The following is a 19,404-nucleotide window of genomic DNA, read 5'->3' as shown; positions in this document are numbered from 1 at the left end:
GAGCAGGGAGGAAGCAGTTCCTGGGTGCATTGAGAAGGGAGTATAAAAGGTGGGCACCATCTTAGTTCAGTGCAGAGAAGTCTGAGCAGAAGTGGCAGGGAGCAGGGGCTCTGCATGAGCTCTGCTCCGGAGGCGGGCCTAGTAACAGAGGCCCAGGCCTGGAAGAGGGAGAAGGAAGGAAGAGGAGCGGAGAAGGCTCCAGGAACGAGGAATGAAGAGATCCCAGGGGTGCGGACGGGCGAGTCGCCACCGCACGCCCGAATCCACCTGCGTGGAGGGGTCAGGCCAAAGGGGGAGACCGGTCCCCGAACTAGTGGAGGCAGGAAACGACCCTCAGCTAGAAACCGGAGGCTCTGACATTTTATGTGGCGCAGCCCCTCGCTACACCCGCTAGGAAGGCACCACATAGGGTCAGGGAAACTGGCGCCAAGTTTACCAAGAGGAGGCCCGAGGCAGCCGGACAGAAGCGTTGGTAAGAAAGGCCAGACAAAGGACGCACAAAGGTGGTCCTGTGAAGTGCTCCAAAGTTATCTGGGAGTTGTCTGAGCCCCTCACCTGGTGAGCACAGTACGACGTGGGCAGCCGTTACCTGCAGACGTGGTCTGGATAATAAGAACTGTGAGTAAAGGCCCTGAACTGCATCACTGACTCCGTGTCATTACTGCTGCTGCCCTGCACCATCACCCCCATCCTCCGCATACACTGCCCTGAGGCTATACTCCTCCCGTGGGGAGTTATGCTACGCTCTGCTGCACCCACAACACCAGCCTCAGCGGTCTGCCCTGTAGCGGCGGTTCACTGTGACCGCAATCCACGGGTGGCGTAGTCGGACATTTAAACATCAAAACCACATAAATAGTTCCGCCACTGGTTTGACCGCCCTGAACCACAGAACCGGGTCACCGCCACGAAGACTACAACCACCAGCATCCACCAAAAAGGGTCCGGCTCCGGGTGTCCCAAGGCCCAGGGGGTGCGTCAGAACATTTTCATCACCTTTCACAATCACCAATGGGACAAGGCAGTGATGTCCTCTGTCCCCTCTCTTATACATCCTAGTGACGGAACACCTGCTCTCATCAATTCGCCATAACCCCAATATTAGGTGGATTGAGGTGGGAGGCACCGAGTACAAGTGCTCTCTATTTGCTGATGATGTCCTAGTATATATCACTCAATCACATATATCCATCCATGCTGTTATGGCTGAAATAGATCACTTTGTTACATGGTACAATTTTAAAATCAATGCAGTGAAGTCTGAGGCCCTCGATGTCTCCCTCCCCAAATCCATATAGGATTCCATCCAGTCCAACTTTCCCTTTGCCTGGCCCTCACAGGGTATCAAATACTTAGGAATTCCTATTCATAGAGACCTCTCCCATCTATGTTATCTTAATTTTGGGCCCTTTATTGAACAACTCCATACAGACCACGGTTGGCAAGTTAGAACTGTAAGATTCACTACGTGAACCACTGGTGTTTTGTGGAAAAGCACATGTACACTGCGTTCCAAATTATTATGCAAAAAGTGTTTAGGAGTGATAAGGGAAGAATTTGTTTGTTTGTCAGTTAAACTCATTGATGGTGATGTGTGTCAGGGCTCTTTATATCACTGTAAGCAATTGCAGACACCTGTGCTAATTAGTTTGGCAGGTGTGTCCAATGAAAGGCAAGACTACTTAAGAAGGCTCTCTCACATTATTAAGCAGCCTACATTTTCTGCCAAAATGGGAAAGAAAAAGGATGTGTCGGCTGCTGAGAAGCAACAAATTGTGGAGTGTTTAGGTCAAGGCATGACTACAATCAACATTGTGCGATGATCAGGATGAAGTGTCTTGGCAATCAAGAAGTATGTAGCTGATTCACAGTACACATGTGTGCGTGCTGATAAGGGCAATTTGAGGACTCTTTCCTACAGGCAATTACGTCAGGTTGAAAGAGCAGCGGCAAAAAAGCCTTGTCATAGCAGCAGACAAGTTTTTGAAGCTGCTTGTGCCTCCAACGTCCCCCGAACAACAAGATGCAGGGTCCTTCAGAGGTTTGCAGCTGTGCATGCGCCATCCTGTCGACCTCCTCTATCCACTTCACACAAGCAGAAACGGCTCCAGTGGGCCAAACATTACATGAAGACTGATTTCAAAACTGTTTTGTTCACGGATGAGTGCCGTGCAGCGCTCGATGGTCCAGATGGATGGAGTGGAGGATGGCTGGTTGATGGACACCCCACGCAAACACGGCTACAGCGCCAACAAGGAGGAGGTGGAGTAATGTTTTGGGCTGGAATCATGGGGAGAGAGATTGTCGGCCCCTTTAGGATCCCTGAAGGCGCTAAAGATGAACTCCATAATGTATGTGGATTTTCTCAAACAGCACTTCCTGCCATGGTTCAAGAAGAAGAACCGTGTATTTCACAGCAAGATCATTTTTCTGCATGATAATGCACCATCTCATGCTGCACATAAAACATCTGCATCTCTGGCTGATATGGGCATAAAAGGGGACAAACTTATGGTGTGACCCCCATGCTCCCCTGACCTCTACCCCATTCAGAACCTTTGGAGCATCATTAAAAGGAGTGTCTATGATGGCGGGAGGCAGTTCACATCTAAGCAACAGCTCTTTGAGGGTATTCTGTCCTCATGCAAAACAATTGAAGCAGAAACCATCCAAAACCTGACAAATTCAATGGACGAGAGAGTTCAGAAGCTCCTTTTCGAACAAGGGGTCCTATGTGAAAATGTAACATCACCTAGAATAAAGTTTTGAGTTGAAAACTGTTTGATTTCAGTTTCTAACAACCTGCTAATGCTTATAATTTCAAAAATGACCATTTTTTTGGTCTTTATTAAAATGAAAAGGTTGATCGAAAAGTTTGGGGGATCTAAGAGTGTGGCAACCCAGTAGTCATGATTACTTCGAATTCTGACAATATGAGGGTCATGCTGCAGGTAGTGCAGCAAGAAGGCACTTATGTGCCTTGCGCATCTCGGAGCCCCAAAATTATTTTCCGGGCTAGATGCAGCTAAAAATTATTTTTAATTTTAAATCTGGTGAAGCTTTAGTATAGATGGCCTAATAGGATCAGTGCTGCACACTGCTACAAAGCCCAAATTATTTTCCAGTCAAGATACAGATAAACATGATTAGTAATTTGAAAGCTTAAAACGGTTGGTAGGGTGATTTTAACCAATCATCAAGTTTTTACTCTCCCCAGGATGACACAGGGGTAGAAAAGTCGTTTCGGATCCATGATTTGTTCATCTTTATGAACGTGAGTCTGTCTACATTATCAGTGGAGAGCCGCGTGCGCTTATCTGTCAGCACACCACCAGCAGCGCTGAACACACGTTCAGACAGAACGCTGGCTGCGGGGCATGACAAGATCTCCAAGGCGTAAGTGGCTAGCTCCGGCCATTTATCCAGATTGGAAGCCCAAAAAGAGCAAGGGTCCAGTGACACAGTCGTGGCTTCAATGTTTACTTGGAGATACTCCTGTACCATCGTCTCTAGGCGTTGACTATGTGTCAGACTTCTTATCTCTTGTGGCCTTGCAAAGGATGGGCTAAAAAAGTGGTGAAATGATTCCGCAAAATTGATGTTACCAGCAGATACTGTGGTTCTGTTACGGTTTGAGTGCTGAACACTTGACGGTCCCACGGTTGGCAAGCTGGAACTGTGAGATTCACTACGTGCACCACTGGTATTTTGTGGAAAAGCACATGTAAGATTCTGCAACAGTCTCTGCTGATACTCCTGCATGCGTGCATCCCTTTCTATGGCAGGAATAATTTCTGCAAATTTACTTTTGTACCGGGGATCTAACAGTGTGGCAACCCAGTAGTCAGGATTATTTCTAATTCTCATAATTCGAGGGTCATGTTGCAGGTAGTGCAGCAAGAAGGCACTCATGTGTGTTGCGCATCCAGGAGCACCAAGTCCCTGTTGTGTTGGTGGCGAGGTAACAATCATGCTTCCTTCCTCTGTCCTCTCCCCCCAACCTCGCACAACAGAAATGTGATCAAGGTCTCCCTCATCTGATGAGTCTTCCATCAGTTCGTCCTCCACTTCTTCCTGGGCTCCTGCACCTTCCTCACTAGTTTGGCTGCTACCATGCGCCCTGGTAAAACCATCTCCCCCACCCTCACATGCCTGCCGCCTTGGTGCTGCCGACCGTCTGGACCTTGCAGATGTTAGCCCTTCCGCATACAACTCCTCCTCCTCTACTTCCTCCACCTCCTCTTGTGCCACCACCTGACTCCGAATTCTGTTTAACATGTGCTCCAGCATGTAAATCACCGGAATAGTCATGCTGATAATGGCATCGTCAGCACTAAACATCTTCGTCGCCATTTCAAAACTGTGCAGAAGGGTGCATAGGTCCCTGATCTGAGACCACTCCTCCAGCGTGATTTGCCCCACCTCTGAATCTCGTTGGCCCAGGCTATACGTCAGAACGTATTGCACCAGGGCTTGTCGGTGCTGCCACAGTCGCTGCAACATGTGCAGAGTTGAATTCCACCGGGTAGGCACATCGCATTTTAGCCGGTGAAGTGGCAGGCCCAACGACTTCCGTAGAGATGTAAGTCGCTGAGCTGCGGGATGCGAACGGCGGAAGTGAGCAGACAGCGACCGTGCCCTCTGCAGAAGGCCATCTAGTCTGGGATAGTGGGCTAAAAATTGCTGGACAACCAGGTTCAACACGTGAGCCATACAAGGCACATGTGTGACATTGCCCCGGCGAAGGGCCGCTCCCAGGTTTGCAGCATTGTCGCACACGGCCTTCCCTGGTTTCAGGTCCAGTGGAGACAACCATACATGAAATTGGTTCTCCAGAGCTGACCACAACTCCTCAGCTGTGTGACTCACATTTCCCAGACATTTCAACGTAAAAACCGCCTGATGACGTTGAGCCCTACTGCCCGCATAGTAAGGAGGTGTGCAGGATCCCTTCTGCGCAGTTAGAAAGCTTGTGGCATGACCAGACAGGCTTTGGGTGCAGGTGGAAGACCGAGAGGAGGTTGAGGAGGCAGAAGCAGTGGAGGAACTTTGACATAAAGAGGATTGACGCACAACTCGTGGGGACGGCAAGACTTGGACAGCAGCCCCTTGTCCTGCTGTCACCATAGTTACCCAGTGCCCAGTCAGCGACATGTAACGCCCCTGTACATGCCTACTCGTCCAAGTGTCTGTGGTGAAATGCACCCTGTCACACACAGAGTTTCTCAAAGAAGCGGTGATGTTATGTGCGACATGCTGGTGGAGCGCAGGCACACCTTTCTTTGAGAAGTAGTGCCGACTGGGCATCTGGTACTGGGGCACTGCGACGGACATAAGGTCTCGAAAATCCTCTGTGTCCACCAGGCGGAAAGGCAGCATTTCTGTAGCCAAGAGCTTGCAGATGGTGAAATTCAACCTCTTAGCTTTCTCATGGCTAGGAGGAAATGGTCTTTTACTTGTCCACATCTGAGGGACCGAGGGCTGGCTATTGTGCTTAGACGGGGTTGATAAGGGTGTCCCCGGCAAACTGCCGGTCTGTGAGGAAGATGCAGGTGGACATGTTAGGTTGCCTTCATCCAAAGGTGGTGCTATCGATGTCGGACAGCGCTCAACACCAGCTGGTGTTACCACCTCCAAAGAAAATGATGACCTGCCAATCACGCTGGCTGTTGCGGGTAAAGAGGTGGCAGGTCTGCGCCCCAAAACAGGTGTGACTGCTGTCCCCCCAGTCACAGAGGATGAAGAGGCCGCGGATGCACAAGATATGGCAGACGGTGGTTGGCCCGGCCGGCTAGGCCGCATTGTAGCACACTGAGCTTCCCACTGCAACTTATGCTTCATGTCCATGTGCCGGTTCATGCATGAAGTACTCAAACTATGTATTTTTTGGCCTCTACTTAGCTTTTGCTGACAAATGTTACAGATAACACGAGTTGGGTCATCTTTATCGATCTGAAAAAATGCCCAGGCTATGCAAGGCTTAGCACCCATGCGACCTGAAGAGCCACCACGACTTGTGGTGAGAGGCAGAGTTGTGTTTGAGGATGCAGTTGTTGACGTGCTTCCAGTACTACGTCTCTGTCCAGGAAGGCGCAACCTGACCTCGTCGTCACTAGCATCTTCCTCCACCTCCTCTGCTGACCTCATCTCTTGGCTGACTGTGGGTTGACAGTAAGTGGGATCTCCGACCTCATCATCATCACCCTGTGCGTTATCACACCCGTCGTCCTCAGAGCCAACCTTTTCCCGCCCTGACAAAAAACTAAAGTTGTCGCTCCAATCAGGTATTTGAGTCTTATCATCGTCTTCCTCATTGTCTCCACCAACAGGAGTTACAGTTTGGGAATGAGGGTCTACATTATGGTCAGAACCTTCTGCGTCTGGTCCTGGATCCGACTCATAAAGATTCTGGGCATCAGTGCAGATAATTTCCTAGTCTGGATTCACAGAAGCGCTGGAGTCGACCTCTGATTCCCAGGCTATAGTATGAGTAAACAGCTCTGCAGACTCAACCATCTGTTCTACCTCATACTCAGACGGGCAGCTGGAGATTTGGGAGCTGTGAGGAAGCAAGTGCGATTTGGGTGACACCTTTGAGGACTGGAGTATTTGTGATGTTGAAGTTGATGTGGAGGAGAGCCCACTTAAAGGAGCACTTGATATCCGTTGAAGCACCTGCTGTTTTTGTGCCTCATCTGGAATTTGTAGCAATTGGCGTGGCCGTAAGAAAGGGATCTTATCACATTGTCCGCTAAAAAAAGTAGACATTTTAGTTTGGCTGGAAGATGGTCTTTCTTCTGCAGATGTTACTGTTGCTTTAACACCTACCCCACGGACACAACCTTTTTTCCCCTTCCCAACACGCCTATTCCCCTTTCCACCAGCAGCAGGCCTTTTTCCACTCATTTTGGTGGTTAACTAATTCACAACTCTGGAGTTGTTTGCACAAAAAAACAATGGATGATAACCGAGCAGAGCTGAGTGGCCAAACTGTGGTATTAGGCCAAAACTATTGGCTGGGTTAGATGCAGAAAAAAATTATTTTGAATTTGCAACCTGATGGAGGTCAGTATAGATGGATTAATAGAACAAGACCCACACACAGCTAGAAACCCAATATTTTTTCAGAGGTAGATGCAGAAAAAAATATATTCAGTTTGCAACCTGATGGAGGTCAGTATAGATGGACTAATACAACAAGTCCCACACACAGCTAGAAGCCCAAATATTTTTTCAGAGGTACTGTAGATGCAGATAAAAATTAGTTTTAATGTGCAACCTGATGGAGGTCAGTATAGATGGACTAATAGAGAAAGTCCGACACACTACTAGAAGGAAAAATATTTTTTCAGAGCTAGATGCAGAAAAAAATTATATTCAGTTTGCAACCTGATGGAGGTCAGTATAGATGGATTAATAGAACAAGACCCACACACAGCTAGAAGCCCAATATTTTTTCAGAGGTAGATGCAGAAAAAAATATATTCAGTTTGCAACCTGATGGAGGTCAGTATAGATGGACTAATACAACAAGTCCCACACACAGCTAGAAGCCCAATATTTTTTCAGAGGTAGATGCAGAAAAAAATATATTCAGTTTGCAACCTGATGGAGGTCAGTATAGATGGACTAATACAACAAGTCCCACACACAGCTAGAAGCCCAAATATTTTTTCAGAGGTACTGTAGATGCAGATAAAAATTAGTTTTAATTTGCAACCTGATGGAGGTCAGTATAGATGGACTAATAGAGAAAGTCCGACACACTACTAGAAGGCCAAATATTTTTTCAGAGCTAGATGCAGAAAAAAATTATATTCAGTTTGCAACCTGATGGAGGTCAGTATAGATGGACTAATAGAGAAAGTCCGACACACTACTAGAAGGCCAAATATTTTTTCAGAGCTAGATGCATAAAAAAATTATATTCAGTTTGCAACCTGATGGAGGTCAGTATAGATGGATTAATAGAACAAGACCCACACACAGCTAGAAGCCCAATATTTTTTCAGAGGTAGATGCAGGAAAAAAATATATCCAGTTTGCAACCTGATGGAGGTCAGTATAGATGGACTAATACAACAAGTCCCACACACAGGTAGAAGCCCAAATATTTTTTCAGAGGTACTGTAGATGCAGATAAAAATTAGTTTTAATTTGCAACCTGATGGAGGTCAGTATAGATGGACTAATAGAATGATGCTATGCCCAAAAGATTTTACTTCACTAGGTGCAGTAAAAAAATTGGTATTCTATACACAGGTGGTATATCTTGCAACACAGATAGGCTACTCCACTGACTAACACACTCTGCAATAGGCCAAAAAGGATTAGCTTTGCTAAATTCAGTCAAATGCTGTGAAAAAAACTTGCACAGCACTGGCACAGACCTGCCTGGCAAAAACTGATAGGAACTGATGTAACCTAGTCCTGAAAAGGACTCCAATTACAATTAGTCTTTACTCCCACAACCTATCTATTTAAGAGCACAGACCTCCCTGATAAAAGTCGTAGGAAATGCTGTAACCTAGTCCTTAAAAGGACTGCAATCACAACTATTCCCTACTCCCAAGCTATCTGTATGTTTGTGCGAAAATTGGCTTGAAATTAACAAGGTATAGCGCACACAGCAACAGCGGTGCCGTCTAACACGCAGCTGCAGCAGTGAGAAAATGGTGGCGACGGGGAAAATGGCTTGGTCTTATAGGGCAAGGACATGTGACATACACTGCCAATGACACATGCCCTTGCTTGTGTGAAAAAAAGCACTTCGCTCTGTGTGTGCGCTGCTGATAGGCTGACAGATTGCACCTCCCCACTGCAAATGCGGGAAAGAGAAAAAAAAATGGAGATCTTCATTGTTCCTGCAGAGATCCATCCCCTGCCCCTCCCCCCACCCCGCTGTACACTCAAACTGCGTATTAACATTAATTTTCATCATTACTGAGAAAAAATCCAGTTATGATTTTGGTGCACGAACAGTTATCGAACATAACCTCGAACAGCCGAATTTTTCTCAAATTGTTCGTGTTCGCCGAACGGCTCGAACACCGCCCAAAACAGCTCGAATTTGAGATTGGCGAACAGTTCGAGTAGAACAACGCTCATCTCTAATTTTGACATCATATTTTGGCATGATTTTGTATAATTTCAGCAAATTTTTCCTCATTTTAATTTGGAGTTGAGCCTGGGTAATTCCAGAATTCTCTGATATTTTTAGTGGCTCTTGTACGTCCGTTCCTCCTACGTCACTCAAGTCTCCTACCACATCACCTAGTATGTCGGTTTCTCGTATGTCAGTCATGTCTCCTCCCATGTCAGGTTTCTGTATGTCCGTCTCTTGGTCAGACCCAAGGTTACCTTCAGTTACAGACACGTGTCTTACTTCTTGTTCATTTTCCACATTACAGTCAGAATCAGTATCACCGTCTGACACTTCTACACTATTTTCCTGCTTAGAAATCTCTAACACAAGACTATGAAAAAAATCTACCAAATGTAGAATATTTCTCAATTTCTGTTTGTCTCTATTTACCAATTTAGAAGTTAACTGTAAATTCTGCAATTCACATTCTTTGTATAAACTGAGCCACAAAACTTCTTTGTCATCTCATACATTAACTTTGAAATTAATATTACTTTGTTTAGCAAAAGAAGAAATTATATCCATATTTTGCTTACCTTAAGATTCCTTGGCTTCTCTTTATCAGCACGTCCTGTCTTCAGTTTGTCTGATTCTTTTCCTGTGTGATTCTGTTTCTTGTTAGTACCTCTGCGTCCTGTCTTTCCTCAGTCTGTAGGTCCTTTCTGCTTCTCGTGACAAACTAGTGAATTTACTGACACGTGAACAACAGCTGTTCAGCTCGTCAGGACTCTCCCCTTGTTCACGGAAGAAATTCACTTACTTAATTTAAAAAACAAAAAAACAGGACTGGCTGGCTCACCATTGTAAAATAATACTCTTCCTGTATTATTTTTTTCTACTGAGGACTTCTCAAAGTATCAATATCACGATATTCTTATAAAAAAATGTATCTATTTATTCTTGGATTGTCCATTAAAAAGAATCAGATTGCAGCAGGTACATACAATAATTAGTTATAAAGTAATTGTCCATTTGTCCATAATTAGCCTAATTGTTGAGATTCACCCATCTTTCCTTGGATCCTGGCTGGTAAATCATGTCTTTGTCCAGCATGTGTCCAGGCCTACATGTCATCTGCTTCTCAGCATGAAGATTCTGTGTCTTGTGGGGTGGGCAGAGCAAGAGAGCCCCCCCTTTCTGTACCATGGGCTTTTATAGCCAGTCGTATGGACACCTGTTCTACATATGGTAGTGAACCAAAAATACACACACAAATAGCGCATGTCAACTAGACACGATGGCTGAGGCATAGAACTCAGAAAAATGATTATCGATTAACATTCCAAATGAATTTCCATAATTAACCATTTAACAGAGACCGCCTGGGAATACCAGGTGCTGTAGGCTTTTGCTTTTTCCTTCCTTCCACCAGCAGGGGGCACTCTCTTCTATGCCTTTTTTCCATTCCCTTTCACAAGTGCACACATTCATTCTCTTTTCTTTTTTTCATTTGCTTTCTCTCTTGCGCTATTTCATCTCTGCAAAATACCAGCATCCTTCTGATCACCGTGGGCCTCCAGCATTGATGCTTATTTACTTTTAATACTAGGCTCCTTTTCACCAGGACCAGCATCTCCCGGGTGGCTGGAGGCAACCACTGGTAACCCCAAGCAGAAGACCTTTGCAGGCAACACGACTCTCCCCCCTGAAGAGCAGCTCAAAGTCACTGGCAACCATCTCACCCTCTTCCTTCATTCACCCCTCGACGTCTCGCTCCACCCCCAAGTTACGGGTCCAGCTTGCTCTTTCTGTCACATTACCGCGATGAAGGGTTTAGCCTGCAGGAGACCCTGCGCCGAGCCATTTTTGAAGACACCTGATGCGGCGGGTGAATCACTGCTAAACAAACCACACCTGTAGGGACGGCACAGCCGTTGCATGGACCCTTTGGAGCCCGCCCCGTCACTTCCAGATTGCTCGCCATCAAGCGATCCTGAGAAAGGCTGGCCGGGCGATGGATCAAGTAGCGTCTACTGGCCATACCACCTTGGATACGCCTGATCTCGTCTGATCTCGAAAGCAAAGCAGGGCTGGGCTCAGACAGTACTTGGATGGGAGACCTCCTGGGAACACCGGGTGTTGTAGACCATTTTTATGACGTTTTGCCCTACTGCCCAGCTCGGCTAGCATGGAACGGCGCCTTGCCGGACACCGACCTTAAGTAACTTAGATTATGGAAGCCCCAAGGCCTCTGAGCCAGTTGGCAGCTAAGTACGCTACCCCGCCGCCTTCACGCAGGCCTGACACCGAGCTCCTTGCCACGGCTAGGAGTGGTTATTGACTCCGCATGTCGCCGTGTGGAAATGATGGCGTTAAAAGCACCCGGGGCCGTGAAGGGGCCAGGCTTTCAGCAGGTGCCCAGGGAAGGTTTTGGATGCCGGCCGCCTAGCAAGGGCCAGCAGAAGTAACATGTATCTCTGCAAAGAAGCTTGTGTAACCAAGCCAGACGGCTGCCAAAGAGCTAACCTCAGTGCAAGGAAGGTGCGGAAGGAATTGGGGGGGGGTGATTCCTGATAGGGCCCTGAAATCAAAAAACAGGCAGGAGAGTCTGATGCATGGTGACGGAGAGGTTGTAGGCGCAGATAGGGGCTATTGTCACGTGCGAGCACGTGTGCATTCTGGCTTGTGTGTGAGAGTGCGCTTCCTAGGTGTGGCGCGCTGCAGACAGTCAAAGGGATTGTTCCCTTTCATTAAAAGTTAATCCCCGGCTGCAGCCTATTAGAAAGCAACTAACCGCGCTCTACTCACCCTACCCGGGTCTACCAGTGAGTCTAGCCTCTGCTCCCGGCCTGTGGCATTGGCCGTGAAGCTGACGTTCCGTCGACAGCGCTGCAGCCGATCAGTGAGCTCAGCAGCTTTGAGTGGGGCGTTGTGTCTACAAGACCTTTTAAGGAAGCCAGCAAGAAAATTGCAGAGAAGGGAAAGCACAAAAGGACCTGGTCTTGCTGAGCACTGGAAAGGGCAGCCGGCAGCCAGACGTCAAAGTAGAAAAGCAGCAAGTGAGAGGCTAGTCTCTGCCTACGGCCACACCACCCTGAACACGCCCAATCTCGTCTGATCTTGAAAGCTAAGCAGGGTTGGGCCTGGTTAGTACTTGGATGGGAGACCACCTGGGAATACCAGGTGCTGTAGGCTTTTGCTTTTTCCTTCCTTCCACCAGCAGGGGGCACTCTCTTCTATGCCTTTTTTCCATTCCCTTTCACAAGTGCACACATTCATTCTCTTTTCTTTTTTTCATTTGCTTTCTCTCTTGCGCTATTTCATCTCTGCAAAATACCAGCATCCTTCTGATCACCGTGGGCCTCCAGCATTGTTGCTTCTTTACTTTTAATACTAGGCTCCTTTTCACCAGGACCAGCGTCTCCCGCGTGGCTGGAGGCAACCACCGGTAACCCCAAGCAGAAGACCTTTGCAGGCAACACGACCCTCCCCCCTGAATAGCAGCTCAAAGTCACTGGCAACCATCTCACCCTCTTCCTTCATTCACCCCTGGACGTCTCGCTCCGCCCCCAAGTTACGGGTCCAGCTTGCTCTTTCTGTCACATTACCACGATGAAGGGTTTTGCCTGCAGGAGACCCTGCGCCGAGCCATTTTTGAAGACACCTGATGCGGCGGGTGAATCACTGCTAAACAAACCACACCTGTAGGGACGGCACAGACTTTGCATGGACCCTTCGGAGCCCGCCCCGTCACGGCCAGATTGCTCACCACCAAGCGATCCTGAGAAAGGCTAGCCGGGCGACGGATCGAGCAGCTTCTACTGGCCATACCACCTTGGATACGCCCGATCTCATATGATCTCAGAAGCAAAGCAGGGCTGGGCTCGGACAGTACTTGGATGGGAGACCTCCTGGGAACACCGCGTGCTATAGACCATTTAATGACGTTTTGCCCTACTGCCCAGCTCGGCTAGCATGGAACGGCGCCTGGCCGGACACCGACCTTAAGTAACTTAGATGATGGAAGCCCCAAGGCCTCTGAGCCAGTTGGCAGCTAAGTACGCTACCCCGCCACCTTCACGCAGGCCTGACACCGAGCTCCTTGTCACGGCTAGGAGTGCTTATTGACTCCGCAGCTCGCCGTGTGGAAATGATGTCGTTAAAAGCACCCGGGGCCGTGAAGGGGCCAGGCTTTCAGCAGGTGCTCAGGGAAGATTTTGGATGCCGGCCGCCTAGCGAGGGCCAGCAGAAGTAACATGTTTCTCTGCAAAGAAGCTTTTGTAACCAAGCCAGACGGCTGACAAAGAGCTAACCTTAGTGCAAGGAAGGTGCGGAAGGAATTGGGGAGGGGAAGGGGTGATATCTGCTAGGGCCGTGAAATCATAAAACAGGCAGGAGAGTCTGACGCATGGTGACGGAGAGGTTGTAGGGGCAGATAGGGGGTGTTGTCACGTGCGAGCACGTGTGCATGCTGGCTTGTGTGTAAGAGTGCGATTCCTAGGTGTGGCACGCTGCAGACAGTCAAAGGGATTGTTCCCTTTCATTAAAAGTTAATCCCCGGCTGCAGGCTATTAGAAAGCAACTAACCGCGCTCTACTCAACCTACTCGGGTCAACCGGTGAGTCTCGCCTCTGCTCCCGGCCTGTGGCATTGGCCGTGAAGCTGACGTTCCGTCTACAGCGCTGCAGCCGATCAGTGAGCTCAGCGGCTCTGAGTGGGGCGTTGTGTCTACAAGACCTTTTAAGGAAGCCAGCAAAAAAATTGAAGAGAAGGGAAAGCACAAAAGGACCTGGTCTTGCTGAGCACTGGAAAGGGCAGCCGGCAGCCAGACGTCAAAGTAGAAAAGCAGCAAGTGAGAGGCTTGTTTCTGCCTACGGCCACACCACCCTGAACACGCCTGATCTCATCTGATCTTGGAAGCTAAGCAGGGTCGGGACTGGTTAGTACTTGGATGGGAGACTGTAAAATGATGCTCTTACTGTATTATCTTTTTCTACTGAGGACTTCTCAAAGTTTCAATATCACGATATTCTTAAAAAAATTTATCTATTTATTCTTGGATTGTCCATTAAAAAGAATCAGATTGCAGCAGGTACATACAATAATTAGTTATAAAGTAATTGTCCATTTGTCCATAATTAGCTTAATTGTTTAATTGTTGAGATTCACCCATCTTTCCTTGGATCCTGGCTGGTAAATCGTGTCTTTGTCCAGCATGTGTCCAGGCCTACATGTCATCTGCTTCTCAGCATGAAGATTCTGTGTCTTGTGGGGTGGGCAGAGCAAGAGAGCCCCCCCCTTTCTGTACCATGGGCTTTTATAGCCAGTCGTATGGACACCTGTTCTACATATGGTAGTGAACCAAAAATACACACACAAATAGCGCATGTCAACTAGACACGATGGCTGAGGCATAGAACTCAGAAAAATGATTATCGATTAACATTCCAAATTAATTTCCATAATTAACCATTTAACATTTCCCCCTTTTTGAGAATAAAAGGACTTTAACTGAAATTTCTCAAAAGAAGATACATTCATCAATCATTTTTTCTTTCCTTCTTCCTTGGCAATATCATTAAATTTCCATAATAATAATAATAGTAATAATAGTATCAATATCGGATTATTGTTATATAATGATGTGAATTCATGTTATGGTAAGCCGTGACTAATATTCATTTAATATGTATAATTATAATTCCCTATATCGAAATTGAAGCAATCGCGGGTTCAATCGTCATCATCTGATGTCATCCGGTCGTCGTCTCGTCTTCTTCTTGGTTCTTTTATAACACAGTCTTTAGATGAAAACTCCTTTGAAATAAATTACAGCATGTAGATATTGTACAGTCCATAATTGTGCTCATTATTGTTCAGTCCATAAACTGTACTCTTTATTAGAAAGATCATGTGTGTCAGTTGATAAGAAAACAAAGTCCATGGATGAAATGTAGCTTTAATATCTGTGCAGTGTCACCTGGACTTACGTTGGATCGTCTTTGGAATCTTCCGTGTGTCCGCACTGGTCTCGTGTCACTTTTGGAACAGATGTGACGTCTTTGGTCAGTAATGAAACGTGATGAAACTTGAACACAACACAGTACATATAGGATCATCGTCCTCTGCCGTCCTGGTGATCAGTGGTGTGAATTGTATTGTATGTAGTGGACACAGTCTATTATAACACTCAGCATTCACACCTGTTACCTTCTGAGACGTCCGGATATCAGTTGCTTCTTCTTGTAACTTTTGAGAATCTCTTTGATTTATAAAAATTAAGAGTCTTTATTAAGATAGAATTCATAATTGCGATGTCTTGATTGAAGTCTTCATTCCCTAATCTGATACCAAATCTGGCAGTTTTTCCTAACCTATAATATCACAGCGTACCATAGCAATCAGTAATATCCATCTAATTAATATCAAAATATTAAAATAAATTATGTTTCGAATAATAAACAATAATAGATAATAATTCATTATCAATCAAGTTCTCCACATGATAGAACATTTTTATGTCATAGGTGTAATTACCTTTTCCAACCCATAGGTGTCAGTGTATTTTGAAAAAACAAGTTTTTATATCTTTATTAAACCAATAATATCAAAGAATGTATACTCCTGAACCAAAATGAATAAATATATGAATGTATGAATGAATGAATGAATGAATGAATAAATGAATGAATGAATTGTTGTGTTTACTCAGAAAATGTAAACATATTTTTCCTTAGCAATATATATTTAATGAAGCAATACTCTTGTATTAGACTTTACTTTATTAAATATTAATGTGTTTTCTCAATTGAGATATTGAACTCAAATAAAATCAAATGAGAATTAAAAAATGAAAAAATAGAAAAATAAGAAGTATAAAGTAAGAATAAAATTTAAAAAATGAAAAATAAAATTAAGAGTAAAAATAAGAAAAAAAATAAAAATAAGGCCTTTAAATTTTAATAACAAATGCAGAGTAATTATATTCTCCATAAAAAATACCCTTATATCTCCATTATTTGGATGATTTCATATTTGTTATAACCTTGTACCACCAAAAAATATTAAATTATGCAACTTTGCATGTAATACCCTTCTTAATTATACCATAGTACCTTATTATTATTTCTTCTTTATTAAAATGTGTGGAAAATAAGTATTGATCAAAAGTGATTATGTAATCAGGATCAAAAACACATTTTCCCCCTTAATTCCAAAAATATTATTTTATAAAATTTATGTATATATCAGAACCAAATTAAAAATAATTATTCTTCTAGAAATATTGTGCATAGATTTCATATTGATGAGTAGCATAGATTTGACTAAAGAGATGTGTGTACCTATTTAGGTAACCATTAAAAATAATATTATAGTTATTCAAGAATATTATCATGTGGAAAATTATTCTAAATATAAATATGCTTTGTAAACCATTTTGATGTGTGGTTGCCCTTATCCACTATTAGTTAAATCAAGAAATAATAATTATTAAAGAAATATAGAAATATATATATGTAGATAATACCTAATTATGTATTATAATTTCCTCAGAATTAAATATATTTTTGTACCTTCACATAAAGAAACATTTTTTTTTTCAAACATACAAACATACGAGGCCTCTGTCACATCAATCACATTTAGCAGCTGCTGATTTACTCATCTGTCACCTTCACTCTGACATTCACAGATCTGTTCAACTCAAACATTCCACATATGAAGTTTTAGATATATATATATATTTAACCCAAAATTGTTGTATCCCAATTTATTAATGCGCATTGCCATATCAATTGAATATCTTTATATTTCTTTGAATATTCCCCAAGTACATATTATATAATATGAGAGTAAGTCACTGGAATTTCAGACACTTGAAAAAACTCTTGTCTTAGATTCTTTTTTCACTGGCTGCCCGGTCTTAAGTTACATCAGTTGAAAATAGAATGAATGGGATCCTATACTATTAGCTCAAAGTTCAAAGGCCGCAGCTGTCACACGTCATGCTGTAAAGCTACTTTAATTTGCACGAACACTTCATGCACAGAAAATATTAGCAACACAAAAGAATTAATAAGTATTACATATATATTACAGTTCAACTAGATATATTGTTATTATTTTAAAATGTTATACACATAAAATCATGCAATTTTTTCACTTCCTGTGTGAATAAAGAAATAAATCCATTTTAGAGTTCTTTGATCAAATCCTGCTTTGGAATGAAAACTCTAAGGAAATATAAGAAAATAAAATTAAATATCAAATTCATACAGAAACAGAATTATTTAAATATCTTATACATATATTGGTTGGTTCTAATGTAATTCAAACTATTGCTACTTAAATTTATATATATGAAGTTCTAATTTATTAATTAATATATATATATATATATCTTATAAACGTATATATAAACACAATTATACGCAATCTCTACTTAGACAAGTGTATATATATATATATATATATGAACTATTAGAAACTATGTAACTACAATTTTACTGTATAAGATTATAAATAAATATTGAGACATTGTATTACATTTTGATACAACATTATAATTACAGTTTTTCCTTAGCCACTCCCTAAACCAAATCTTCTGTCTCTCTCAAATATCTCCAGGAACGCCCTATTTAGGAAAGACATTTTTCTATCCTTCAAAACCTCAGAGAACTGCCTGTTCTTCTGTCCACATTCCATGACGTCACTGTGAGTTGGTCGTCTCACCTGTCTCTGTCCATCAGTTTCAGCCATTTTCCTTTTTAGAGAATCAGAGTTCTGACTGAGAATTAACTCATTCTGTGGAGAGATGGATCTTTGCACTGGCTGATATGGCTTATAACATATATGAAATCTTCTGTGTTTTTGATAGAGTTCACTATGGGAATGACTCAGTCTAGGAGAGTTTGATATTGGCTTTTGGTAAGATTTTACCTTTCCTGGTTTTATAAATTTAGCTTGATTTATTTTCTTTTCACGATTCTCATGTTTTCTAACAAAATCCAGCATCTGCGCACATTCAAATAATGAATTTTTTTGTGATGCCATAACTTGGGAAACTGAATTTAGGAATTTGAATTTTTGTACAAAAGTTGTTATCATATGTTGTACTTTTCCATTTTTGATGAGAGCTTTGTACAACCGTTCAAATATGGACATGAATGTATATGTACATTCCTTCCTACCAATCCTTAGTTTCTGCAGATCTTCTATGTTGGGAAAATCTTTTGTGACACAATAAATCAAATATCTTAATCTGTCCGAATCATTTTCCCATCCATTAGGAGAGTCATTTTCACAGGGCATTAAATGTAAACGTCTGGACAATGTCACAGGAATCCATATTTTAAATAGTTGATTCCTCTCCTCATTGGAGAAATCAAACTTATCAGAGAAGCTCTCAAATGTCTCTGAATTTCTACAGGCATGGATTTTGACATCATATTTTGGCATGATTTTGTATAATTTAAGCAAATTTTTCCTCATTTTAATTTGGAGTTGAGCCTGGGTAATTCCAGAATTCTCTGATATTTTTAGTGGCTCTTGTACGTCCGTTCCTCCTACGTCACTCACGTCTCCTCCCACATCACCTAGTATGTCGGTTTCTCGTATGTCAGTCATGTCTCCTCCCATGTCAGGTTTCTGTATGTCGTCCCTTGGTCAGACCCAAGGTCACCTTCAGTTACAGACACGTGTCTTACTTCTTGTTCATTTTCCACATTACAGTCAGAATCAGTATCACCGTCTGACACTTCTACACTATTTTCCTGCTTAGAAATCTCTAACACAAGACTATGAAAAAAATCTACCAAATGTAGAATATTTCTCAATTTCTGTTTGTGTCTATTTACCAATTTAGAAGTTAACTGTAAATTCTGCAATTCACATTCTTTGTATAAACTGAGCCACAAAACTTCTATGTCATCTCCTACATTACCTTTGAAATTAATATTACTTTGTTTAGCAAAAGAAGAAATTATATCCATATTTTGCTTACCTTAAGATTCCTTGGCTTCTCTTTATCAGCACGTCCTGTCTTCAGTTCGTCTGATTCTTTTCCTGTGTGATTCTGTTCCTTGTTAGTACCTCTGCTTCCTGTCTTTCCTTAGTCTGTAGGTCCTTTCTGCTTCTCGTGACAAACTAGTGAATTTACTGACACGTGAACAACAGCTGTTCAGATCGTAAGGACTCCCCCCTTGTTCACGGAAGAAATTCACTTACTTAATTTAAAAAACAAAAAAACAGGACTGGCTGGCTCACCATTGTAAAATAATACTCTTCCTGTATTACTTTTTTCTACTGAGGACTTCTCA

The 19,404-nt window shown here is 43.4% G+C and overlaps 1 non-coding gene and 2 pseudogenes across 1 annotated transcript; all 3 read left to right on the top strand.

Annotated features, from left to right (window-relative positions):
* The first annotated feature begins 11,113 nt into the window (after positions 1 to 11,113).
* Positions 11,114 to 11,233, top strand: LOC141268607 (5S ribosomal RNA; annotated as a pseudogene).
* A 928-nt stretch (positions 11,234 to 12,161) lies between these two features.
* Positions 12,162 to 12,280, top strand: LOC141268521 (5S ribosomal RNA). Its single transcript, XR_012321414.1, has one exon. It is a non-coding gene; the product is annotated as a 5S ribosomal RNA (ribosomal RNA).
* A 621-nt stretch (positions 12,281 to 12,901) lies between these two features.
* On the top strand, positions 12,902 to 13,021 carry LOC141269071 (5S ribosomal RNA; annotated as a pseudogene).
* The last annotated feature ends 6,383 nt before the right edge of the window (positions 13,022 to 19,404 follow it).

This window comes from Phyllobates terribilis, unplaced genomic scaffold (genome assembly GCF_046119375.1).
Source record: "Phyllobates terribilis strain yellow unplaced genomic scaffold, ASM4611937v1 Scaffold_4__5_contigs__length_816908805, whole genome shotgun sequence".
NCBI lineage: Eukaryota > Metazoa > Chordata > Amphibia > Anura > Dendrobatidae > Phyllobates > Phyllobates terribilis.
The sequence above is the reverse complement of the archived record's forward strand: the minus strand, read 5'-3'. Positions and strand labels throughout refer to the sequence as shown.